This window comes from Pholis gunnellus (genome assembly GCF_910591455.1).
Source record: "Pholis gunnellus genome assembly, chromosome: 7".
NCBI lineage: Eukaryota > Metazoa > Chordata > Actinopteri > Perciformes > Pholidae > Pholis > Pholis gunnellus.
Window position 1 is genome coordinate 24,955,198 of NC_136533.1, and position 8,978 is coordinate 24,964,175.

Below are 8,978 nucleotides of genomic sequence, written 5' to 3' on the forward strand. Positions count from 1 at the left end.
GGGACAGACTGCTTCCTCATCACATGGCACCTTGAACTCTGACCCTCTTGCTCAAATATCTGCTGTGCAAAGGATTGTGGGTCAGAATAGGCAGTAAAGCATGCTGGCTTGCATACTGCAAAATTTGACCGAATGTAGAACACAAACTGTTATTCCTGCAGCAAACACCCCCAAGGTGGAAACAACACGACCACCTTCAACAACAACCTGCAGGAAAGACAAGATGTCCTCAAGGGAGCAGGAAGGAGGAGCGAGGCCCTTCATCTGCATCAGTCCACCAACGAGTCAAGTAATCCCTCTAACAGGAGGAGACATGTGCATTCTGATACGTGTAGACAACAGGGACCGGGAGACCCAGGTCACCCAGTGTCACCCTTAATCCTCCAGTCCATGAGGTACTGCCCCACAATGGAGCACTCTGCTTGATGCAGAACAGTGGGCGGGTCCGGTAACGGGTCTTCCAACTGGATCCTGAAGAAGAGAACAGATAACTTCTATGCCCCGTTCTCTCCCCGTTAACGTCGACATTTTGCCGGTCGTAAGGACGAGAATTCCCTTAACTTCCGAGGAATCCTCGCTGCCGTATACGGAGGGTTTATCACCGCGCAGCTTGAAGCTCTGGACCCCGAGTTTATCCAAGAAACTCAGAGAACTACATCAACCGCTACGAAGTCATCTCAGAGGCTTGCGTCTGGGCAGAGTTAGGTCATAGTGTGTTTATTACCTCGTTTGTTTAAGTTTACTGTATTGTTATAACGTGTTATTGTTTATGTTTACCGACCGCCGAGTTCTGTTAGTGCTGTGAAGAAACTACTGTGTGTTCCATGCTGCTGTAATAGTGTTGTGTTAGATCATCACTGTGAGTGAGGTTGGGAACTGTAACCATCAGGTAGAGGACCAGAACCACGGCTGAGTGTCTGTGTGACAGAGAAACACTTCCTGTATTTTACTGTAGCGCTGAGGATCTGCCTCGTTTAGAGTGTTCCTTTGTTCTCTTTGTTCTCTTTGTATGACTAACCCAAACACACACACACATACAGGTTTTTCTACTGATCTCAGACACACGTGGTGTGTAAAGGTGGCCTCTATCGTGGCCCCGCCGCCATTCTGTAGTCTCGCGCCATTTTGTAGTTTTGCATGGTGTGGTCACGTATTAATTGTTCATAATCTTATGGATATTAATAATTATATTCATGTCAATAATGTAGTTTTATACTTGCTGATAACCAAACACGCTGCTGCCAGATCCCAACAATGGCGTCTCCTCTCAGCCGTCACTCATCCTGAAAACAACCACCTTCATCAGCATGTTGGTAGGTTTCAGCTCAGCCTTCAACATGAAGCTGCTGCTAAACTGAGCACTCTGGTCTTGAGTTGCTCACTCTGTAACAGGTTCTTAGACCTCCTCACTAACAGACCAGCACCTCCTCCACTCTAGTGATGAACATCGGAGCCCTCCAGGGCCGTGTGCTGGGCCCCCTGCTGTTCACGCTGCACACCCTCGACTGATACTCAAACATGAAGAGAACTCTGTTTAAAGTGTTCAGATGACACAAAACAACAAGGAGACTTCATATGGAGAAGAAATCCACAACGTTACAGAGCGGAGCTCAGAGAACAACCTGCTGCTCAACGTCAGTGAAACCAACGAGATGATCGTTGAGTTTAGGAAAAACACAGTTCAGAAGTATCAGCTGCTGAACCAGCAGAGTTCAGAGCAGCTTGTCTCCTCAGACGGTGAGACTCCATATATATTCATTATTATTCAATATATATATATATATATATATATATATATATGACAGATAAAAAGGCCTTGTAACAGTGTGTTTGCAGCGGTAAAGCATCACAGTGGATGAAGGATGTGAAAGGTTAAAGGATCACCTGTAGTCCTCCCACACAGGTGAGCTCACTGCTGCTTCTCTTTATTGTGATTAAATATGATTTCATGTATTTTCCAGCAGCAGCGACCTCCAGCGGCTGAACTTCAGACTGCAGTTTATTATTATAGCGTCATCAAGTCATCAGTAAAGACCGGAAACGATGTTTTTAAAACTAAACTTAAAAACGTGTGGTTTGAAAACAATTTGTCCTTTAAATTAACAAAAACTAACACAAATAAATAGAAAACTTAACCCTTCATTTCTTTACTCTGTTGCTTACAAATACAACCATAATATTGTCTTAAAATATAAATATAATAGAGTATTTTATTCTACTACATATTATTGTGTGACTATGTTTTCATATGTTTCTATTTATTTCTCTACTGTATGCTAATAATATAATAACTCATCATGATTTAATAGTTTATTTATTTATGTTTTGGATATAATTTGAGTTATTTTAGTCTAGTTTGTCATTTACAGTTATTGTTATTATGGGATGTATCTTCATGAACCATTTACTTTAACCGTTACAGTTTGTTCACGTGCAAATACACTAAAACATGACGTCATCACTCATTACATTAATGTTGATACAATTTGTGAGTTTAATCCCGGAACGTTCTGAGCGGAGAATGTTTCAGGCGGAACAAAGATATTTATTTTGAAACGCTTGACCGGAAGTCACCTCTCCGTCTGTTTTTTTGAGGCGGCGGTTTGTCGTGACGGTGGAGGAGGTGAACTGTTCCCGCCGTAACAAAACTTACGTTAACGTCTTCCAGTTACCGGAGAGACGAAACACTCTGTATTTAAGCCCCCCCCCCCCTATAAGTGATCACGTGTCCATCACACTAATGAACCTGATATTAAAGTGTTTTTAAAGAGTCAGACTCTCTGCTTTATAAAACCAGTCATCAGCTCAAACATGCTGCGTTGGTAATGGTTTCATTTTTCTAAAGATACATTTTATTTTGTAGCGAGAAACGAAGGTTTCAGGGGAAATGTATCGGAGTCAAAGTATTAGTTTTCTTTGCAAAATGTAGTGAAGTAAAAGTCAACAGAAATATAAATAGTAAAGAAAAGTACAGATATCCAAAAAAAACGACTTAAGTACAGTAACGAAGTAGAAATACTTCTACACCACTGGAATTGGCTCATATATATATAGACTACCGTTCAAAAGTTTGGAGTCACTTAGAAATGTCCTTATTTCTCAAAGAAAAGCACTGTTTCTTTCAATGAAGATAACATTAAATTAATCAGAAATACACTCTATACATTGTTAATGTGGTTAATGACTATTCTAGGTGGGAACGTCTGGTTTTTAATGAAATATCTACATAGGTGTATAGAGGCCCATTTCCAGCAACTATCACTCCAGTGTTCTAATGGTACATTGTGTTTGCTAATCGCCTTAGAAGACTAATTGAGGATTAGAAAACCCTTGAAAACAGTTATGCTGGTGAGAGAAGCTATAAAACTGGCCTTCCTTTGAGCTAGTTGAGTATCTGGAGCATCACATTCGTGGGTTCGATTATACTCTCAACATGGCCAGAAAAAGAGAACTTTCATGTGAAACTCGCCAGTCTATTCTTGTTCTTAGAAATTAAGGCTATTCCATGCGAGAAATTGCGAAGAAACTGAAAATTGACACGAAATTGTCTGGGTGACCCCAAACTTTTGAACAGTAGTGTGTATATGTGTATATATATATATATATATATATATATATATATATATAAATTCTTGGTTAGAGTAATACAAAAAAAAAAAAGTAGATTTTGCTATAGATATGGATAGTAACAGTAATATTGCTATAATGTGAGCCCAGCGTTTATTCATTCTTCTTACTGCCTTGTAAAATATCTGCCATGGTATAATAGTTTAGAATGTCGGGAAAAACTATATATACATATATCTATATCAAACACCAAAGACTTTGGGACTTAAAGCTACATTTTTGGCAAGCTTTTACAATTCTGCTGTTAACTACAGTGAAACATTCATATTTAGCTAATTTTCATTTAAAGTCACACATTACTTCGGCCTATATACAGTGCATCAGCAGGGTTGTGCAGAATTGCATAAACCAATTTTACAGTTTTGTACAGCCAAAATTAAAAGTTTTGAAAACCTTAGGGCTGCATGTTTATACGAGAGACTACAAATGCAGCCCTAATCTAGAAATACATTAAAGAAACCGATTGAACATTGGGTCATACAGGCACACGTTAAACAAAATTAACCTACAAATTCACCTGAGAGGGATTCTCAACATAGAGCATCTCAAGACCCACTGGGGCATTAAGTCACTCAATTAACTGGGCTGTAATTTTGTCTTAAGCCTCTGTTAGCTTTGATGACCTGAATACAAGTTATGCTTCATCACTGCCTGCCATTATGAATCGAAATATTGCCACACGCTTTGGAGCCTTTACTGGTTTTCTCCCACATCAAAACCTATCCAATTTGTGTGTCACTGCATCCATCATTATAATCCTGAATGAGGTCATGAGTATTTGCGGTGCAAATTGTGCACTTCTTTTTTCATGTGTTCAGTTAGGCAATGAAATTAAATCCCCATCATCAGGTCATGACTAGTCTCCAATATTAATCTATTTTATTGATAAACATATTTGACTATTACATGCTATAAGATTATAGTGTCCCTACAGCACTTTATGAGAGTTCACTGGAGGACCAGTCTGGCTGTAGTGGAGTGCCCCCTGCTGTACATCATCAGAATCAACACAATTGTAAAATGTAGTAATAATGCAGATGTAGGATACACACACACCAAACGTTGACACCATTGAGATTACACTACCCAGTAAGTGTACCATAGACTAACAGAATATGATACAGATAATGTAAAGTCCGTAACGATAACAGTTAGTGAACACGTCGAGTGGGTCCTCAGAAGCTTTGCTCTAGAGTTTGTACATATCAATATGAGAGATTAAAAAATAAAAGGTTCACTACATTGTAGAAAGAAAATATCAGCTGGAATCGGCTGCAAACTAACCCAAAAGTACATAGGAAGTTTGCCTAGATTCTACATAGCAGTTAGCTGCTCAACCATACATTTAAGATGAAATGTCCTGCAAGTAATGATCTTTGTAATTTAACCAAAGTAATAGTGTTGCAGCATTCCAATACAAAACCTGAGGGAAAGAAATGTGTGTATATATATATATAAATAAAAGTAGAAATGTCACTGTGAAGCAACCTTTTATTGGTATCAGTTTTAACAGAACCAGTAGCAAGTCATCTGGAACACAAGACCTGCAAAAGCAAAGAAATTAGTGAATCAAATGCTTACTATTGATCATAGGCATTTGATCAGGTATAGTAAAATGCATCTTACCAGAGGACTTTAGAAGGCACCTTTGGTTGGAGCTTTAGCAGGACCACTTTGCTTAGAAGTTTTGCTGGGTTTTCCTGGGTTGTACCGGGTTTGAGCAAACACTCTTCTTCCTCGCTGGTAGCTTGAACGAGAGCTAAAAGAGTAGACTGGCTCCAGATCAGACACGTCACTGAAGACTGGCTCAGGGATTTCTTCAACGGCATCGTAGCCATCAGCCGGTTCAGAGCTCCAGCTGTCACCTACATAAGCACTACCCAAGCTGCCATCTGGAGCACTACTGTCATACCCATACCCTGCATAAGCAACTTCATATGCACTGACCTCAGGACTGTTGTGGTGTCCATCTTTAAAACTACTGGAGCCACCGTCAAACGCATTACTGCTGAAACTGCCAGGTCCAGCACTGGAACTGCCAATTTGAGGAGCAGGATGTCCAGTAGCTTTGTTAGAGCTTGGGTTGGGTAGACTTGGTAGAGGAAAGTTGCTGCCAGGGTCAGAACTCACACCCAGTCCACTGAACCAATTGCCCAAAGAAAGTGGCTGCCGCATGAAGCTTGTCTCAGCACTGTTTGCACCATATTCTGGGGTGAGACAAAAGGTTTACCTCAGTAATCAGCTTTCATTTAAAGCTGTTCAGCAGTTTAGAGAAAAATCTAAGTTTTCCAATAGTCATTCCATCATCCAGTGTTGTCTTACCTTTCCCCATAGGGAAACATGCAACGCTCCCAAATAGCAGAAACGAAATCCACAACACCCTACAAAGAATAGACATGACTTTAGATTCATAAGTTTTACAGTACCAATTTTAGATTTTACAGTAATAAACTTACATCATTCTAGCACAACTAAGTTGATAAATTGAAGACGGGGTTAAGGATTTCTAAGCACCCCAGGACTACCTTCAAAGGATGAGAATAAAGTTGACATTTTATGCTAACAATGAGGTTACACCAATAGTGAGAGAAAAAAAATCATAGCCAATCATAAAACCCATCTCATACTTGTTAACAAATGTGCACATTTCAACAGAAGCCTCTCTATAGCGTTAACCTACAAGAGCTCCTTTTAAATGATTCTGAATGCTGTGGGAGTTGATTACTCAGTGGTAACAGCTGGTGGTAAAGAACACATGTGTGGCTAATTGACCTCCTTGTTGTAGAGTAAACACTGGACTAAAGTGGGTCTAGTGGGTGAAAAAGAACACTCTGCTCTTCTTCCTGGCACTTCGTCCTCTGTATAACTCTGTGTTTTGTGCTTGTTTTAAATGATAAGGCTGCCATTACTCTATATTAGTCTTATTGTCAACAAATCCTATTAGAAGACCCATACCAACAATGAATTGATCCTACTGACAGGTATTGTCAGCGCATCCAAAGCCTGAGCTCCATTAAAAACATATCAATGAGCAAGACTGTTACACTGTGGGACATGTTCCTTCATGACCATGAACACACACTGTGGTTCACTAACTAGGACCACGCTAATAGCGATAAGGGTTATAATGGTTTACTGCACGTTGAAGTCAGGGATGGACTTCAGGAGCGAAAGGTGGTTGAGAGTTGTGGGATGAAAGGATGGAGGAATTAAATTCAATTCAATTTATTTCTATAACCCAAAATCACGAATCACAAATTTGCCTCAGAGGGCTTTACAATCTGTACAGGTACGACATTCTCTGTCCCAGGACCCTCACATCAGAGCAGGAAAAACTCCCCCTAAAAACACTTTAACGGGGAGGATCCCTCTATCAGGATGGACAGAAGTACAATAGATATCATGTGTACAGAATGAACAACAGAGCAGAGTTACAAAACATTTAATGCAGGGATATAAATTATTCATATAATTAAAGTGGTAAGCAGAGTAATGATGGAAAAATGATGATATGTCGTTTTTATGATATGGTTAATATTGTTCCCTCTAATGTGAATCATATTTGAATGCCCCGTGCCCTCGTGTGTTTTAGCGTCGCAGTTTTGCTGGAATGTGCAGAGGCCTGTTGAATCATGTTAATTGTGTTTTATGTTATTCTACCTGCTTTGTTGTCATATACATATGTGTGACTGGTTCTTTTGAGTTTGTTCTTGTCATTGTGTTGATTACATTGATTTTGACTATATGCATTGCCTGTTAATGACAAAGCATCCCGTCATGCTGGCGTCAAAATTAGGTTATTAGGAGGTGGTTCAGCTGTAGTAGGACAGCACTGAAGGCCCTGGCTGGTGGGAACTGGGGGAGTGGAGACTCTTGAGTGGGGGCTATCTCTTCAGAAGCTCTAATGCTGCCGAGTCCCCAAAAGATAGCTATATGAAGTTGGGTGCGAGTGGACGGAGACGAAATAATGTGCAGATATACTCTGTTTTGTGTATTCCTTGTGGTTAGACCTCCGAACCATCTGTGGGGAAAGAGCTCTATCCATTCAGCTGAATTATTATTAGTGTCTTAAATAAATATGTTTTTATATTATACCCTCTTGCACCCGAGAGTCCCCCAATTGGGGGGGGGGGGGGGGGGGGGGGGGGGGGGGGCGAAGAGTACACACATGTAGTACAAATCACTTCTCAGAACGAATGAAATGATATTTTAAAATATTTCAAAAACCTACATGACGAAGAAATTCTGATAAAATGGACCATGTAACCTATTTTAATCACTCAAAAACATATATATAGACAAGGTACTTCAAGATACTACAAGTACTACAACCACAATTTCACCTATTTTTCGCCAGGAGAAGGCGAGCAGTGTTCACCGTTACCGATCCCAGGTGCGACCTACGGCACTTTCACACACACACCGCATATCCAAGAGCACGAGGACAACACACTGAATCGAACCATAGCTTCCAAATTCTTCTACTTCAAACCATTAGAAAGTTACAATTATTCTCCCGCAGATCAACACTCTGCCCATGATCATGAAAACTGAAACCCTCCGTAGCTTTTAGATGTTTTTCTGGAAGAAAATCGCCCCCAAAATGTTGTAATCCTTTTCCTCATATGCAGCTACTTTCTGTCCTCCTTCTTCAAAAAAACTGAGTCTCTACGAGCTTCTATGACGAATGAGTAATAATTTCAGTTTTGGCCAATGGGTTTGACCCATGGGGGCGGACCACGGTTTTCGATTATTTTATTTTACACTCTTCCAGGTTCAAATCTGCGTCAAATGCGCAAATCGGCCAATCACAGGCTTTGGTAAGGTTCAATTGCATTCCGTAAAACTGAAATTCAGACGAAGATGAGCCATGTTTTGCAAGTTATTTTATGGCCCAGGCTCTCAAAATGATGCCACACTGCTGTATTAGATAGATTGAACACTATTAGTGAAGAAAGAAGTGAAATATATAGTTATATAGTATATAAAAGTACAATAAAACAGCTATATGTGCTGCTTCCAAAATCAGACTTGACGTTGGCTGACCTCAGCTGACCTGTACACCGGCCTTGATTTCTCAGGCATACTTCACTCTATCAAAGCCACATTTGTTTTTAAAAGGACTGCTGACGTGTTGTGATATGATTTGGGAGAGTTTTTCAATTATTCAAATAGACCTTGTAGTTAGAGATTTACACTCTCTTGAGTATGGGTATGACATTTTCGAGCAGAGGTCTCAAAATAGGCTGTGGGTTTACTGTAAGAGGTTAAGGGGTTTCTCATCTCGATTATTTCTCACCAGGAGGTTAAAAAGATTATTTTCCACCACACGGGGGAAGACCAGCGGCCGA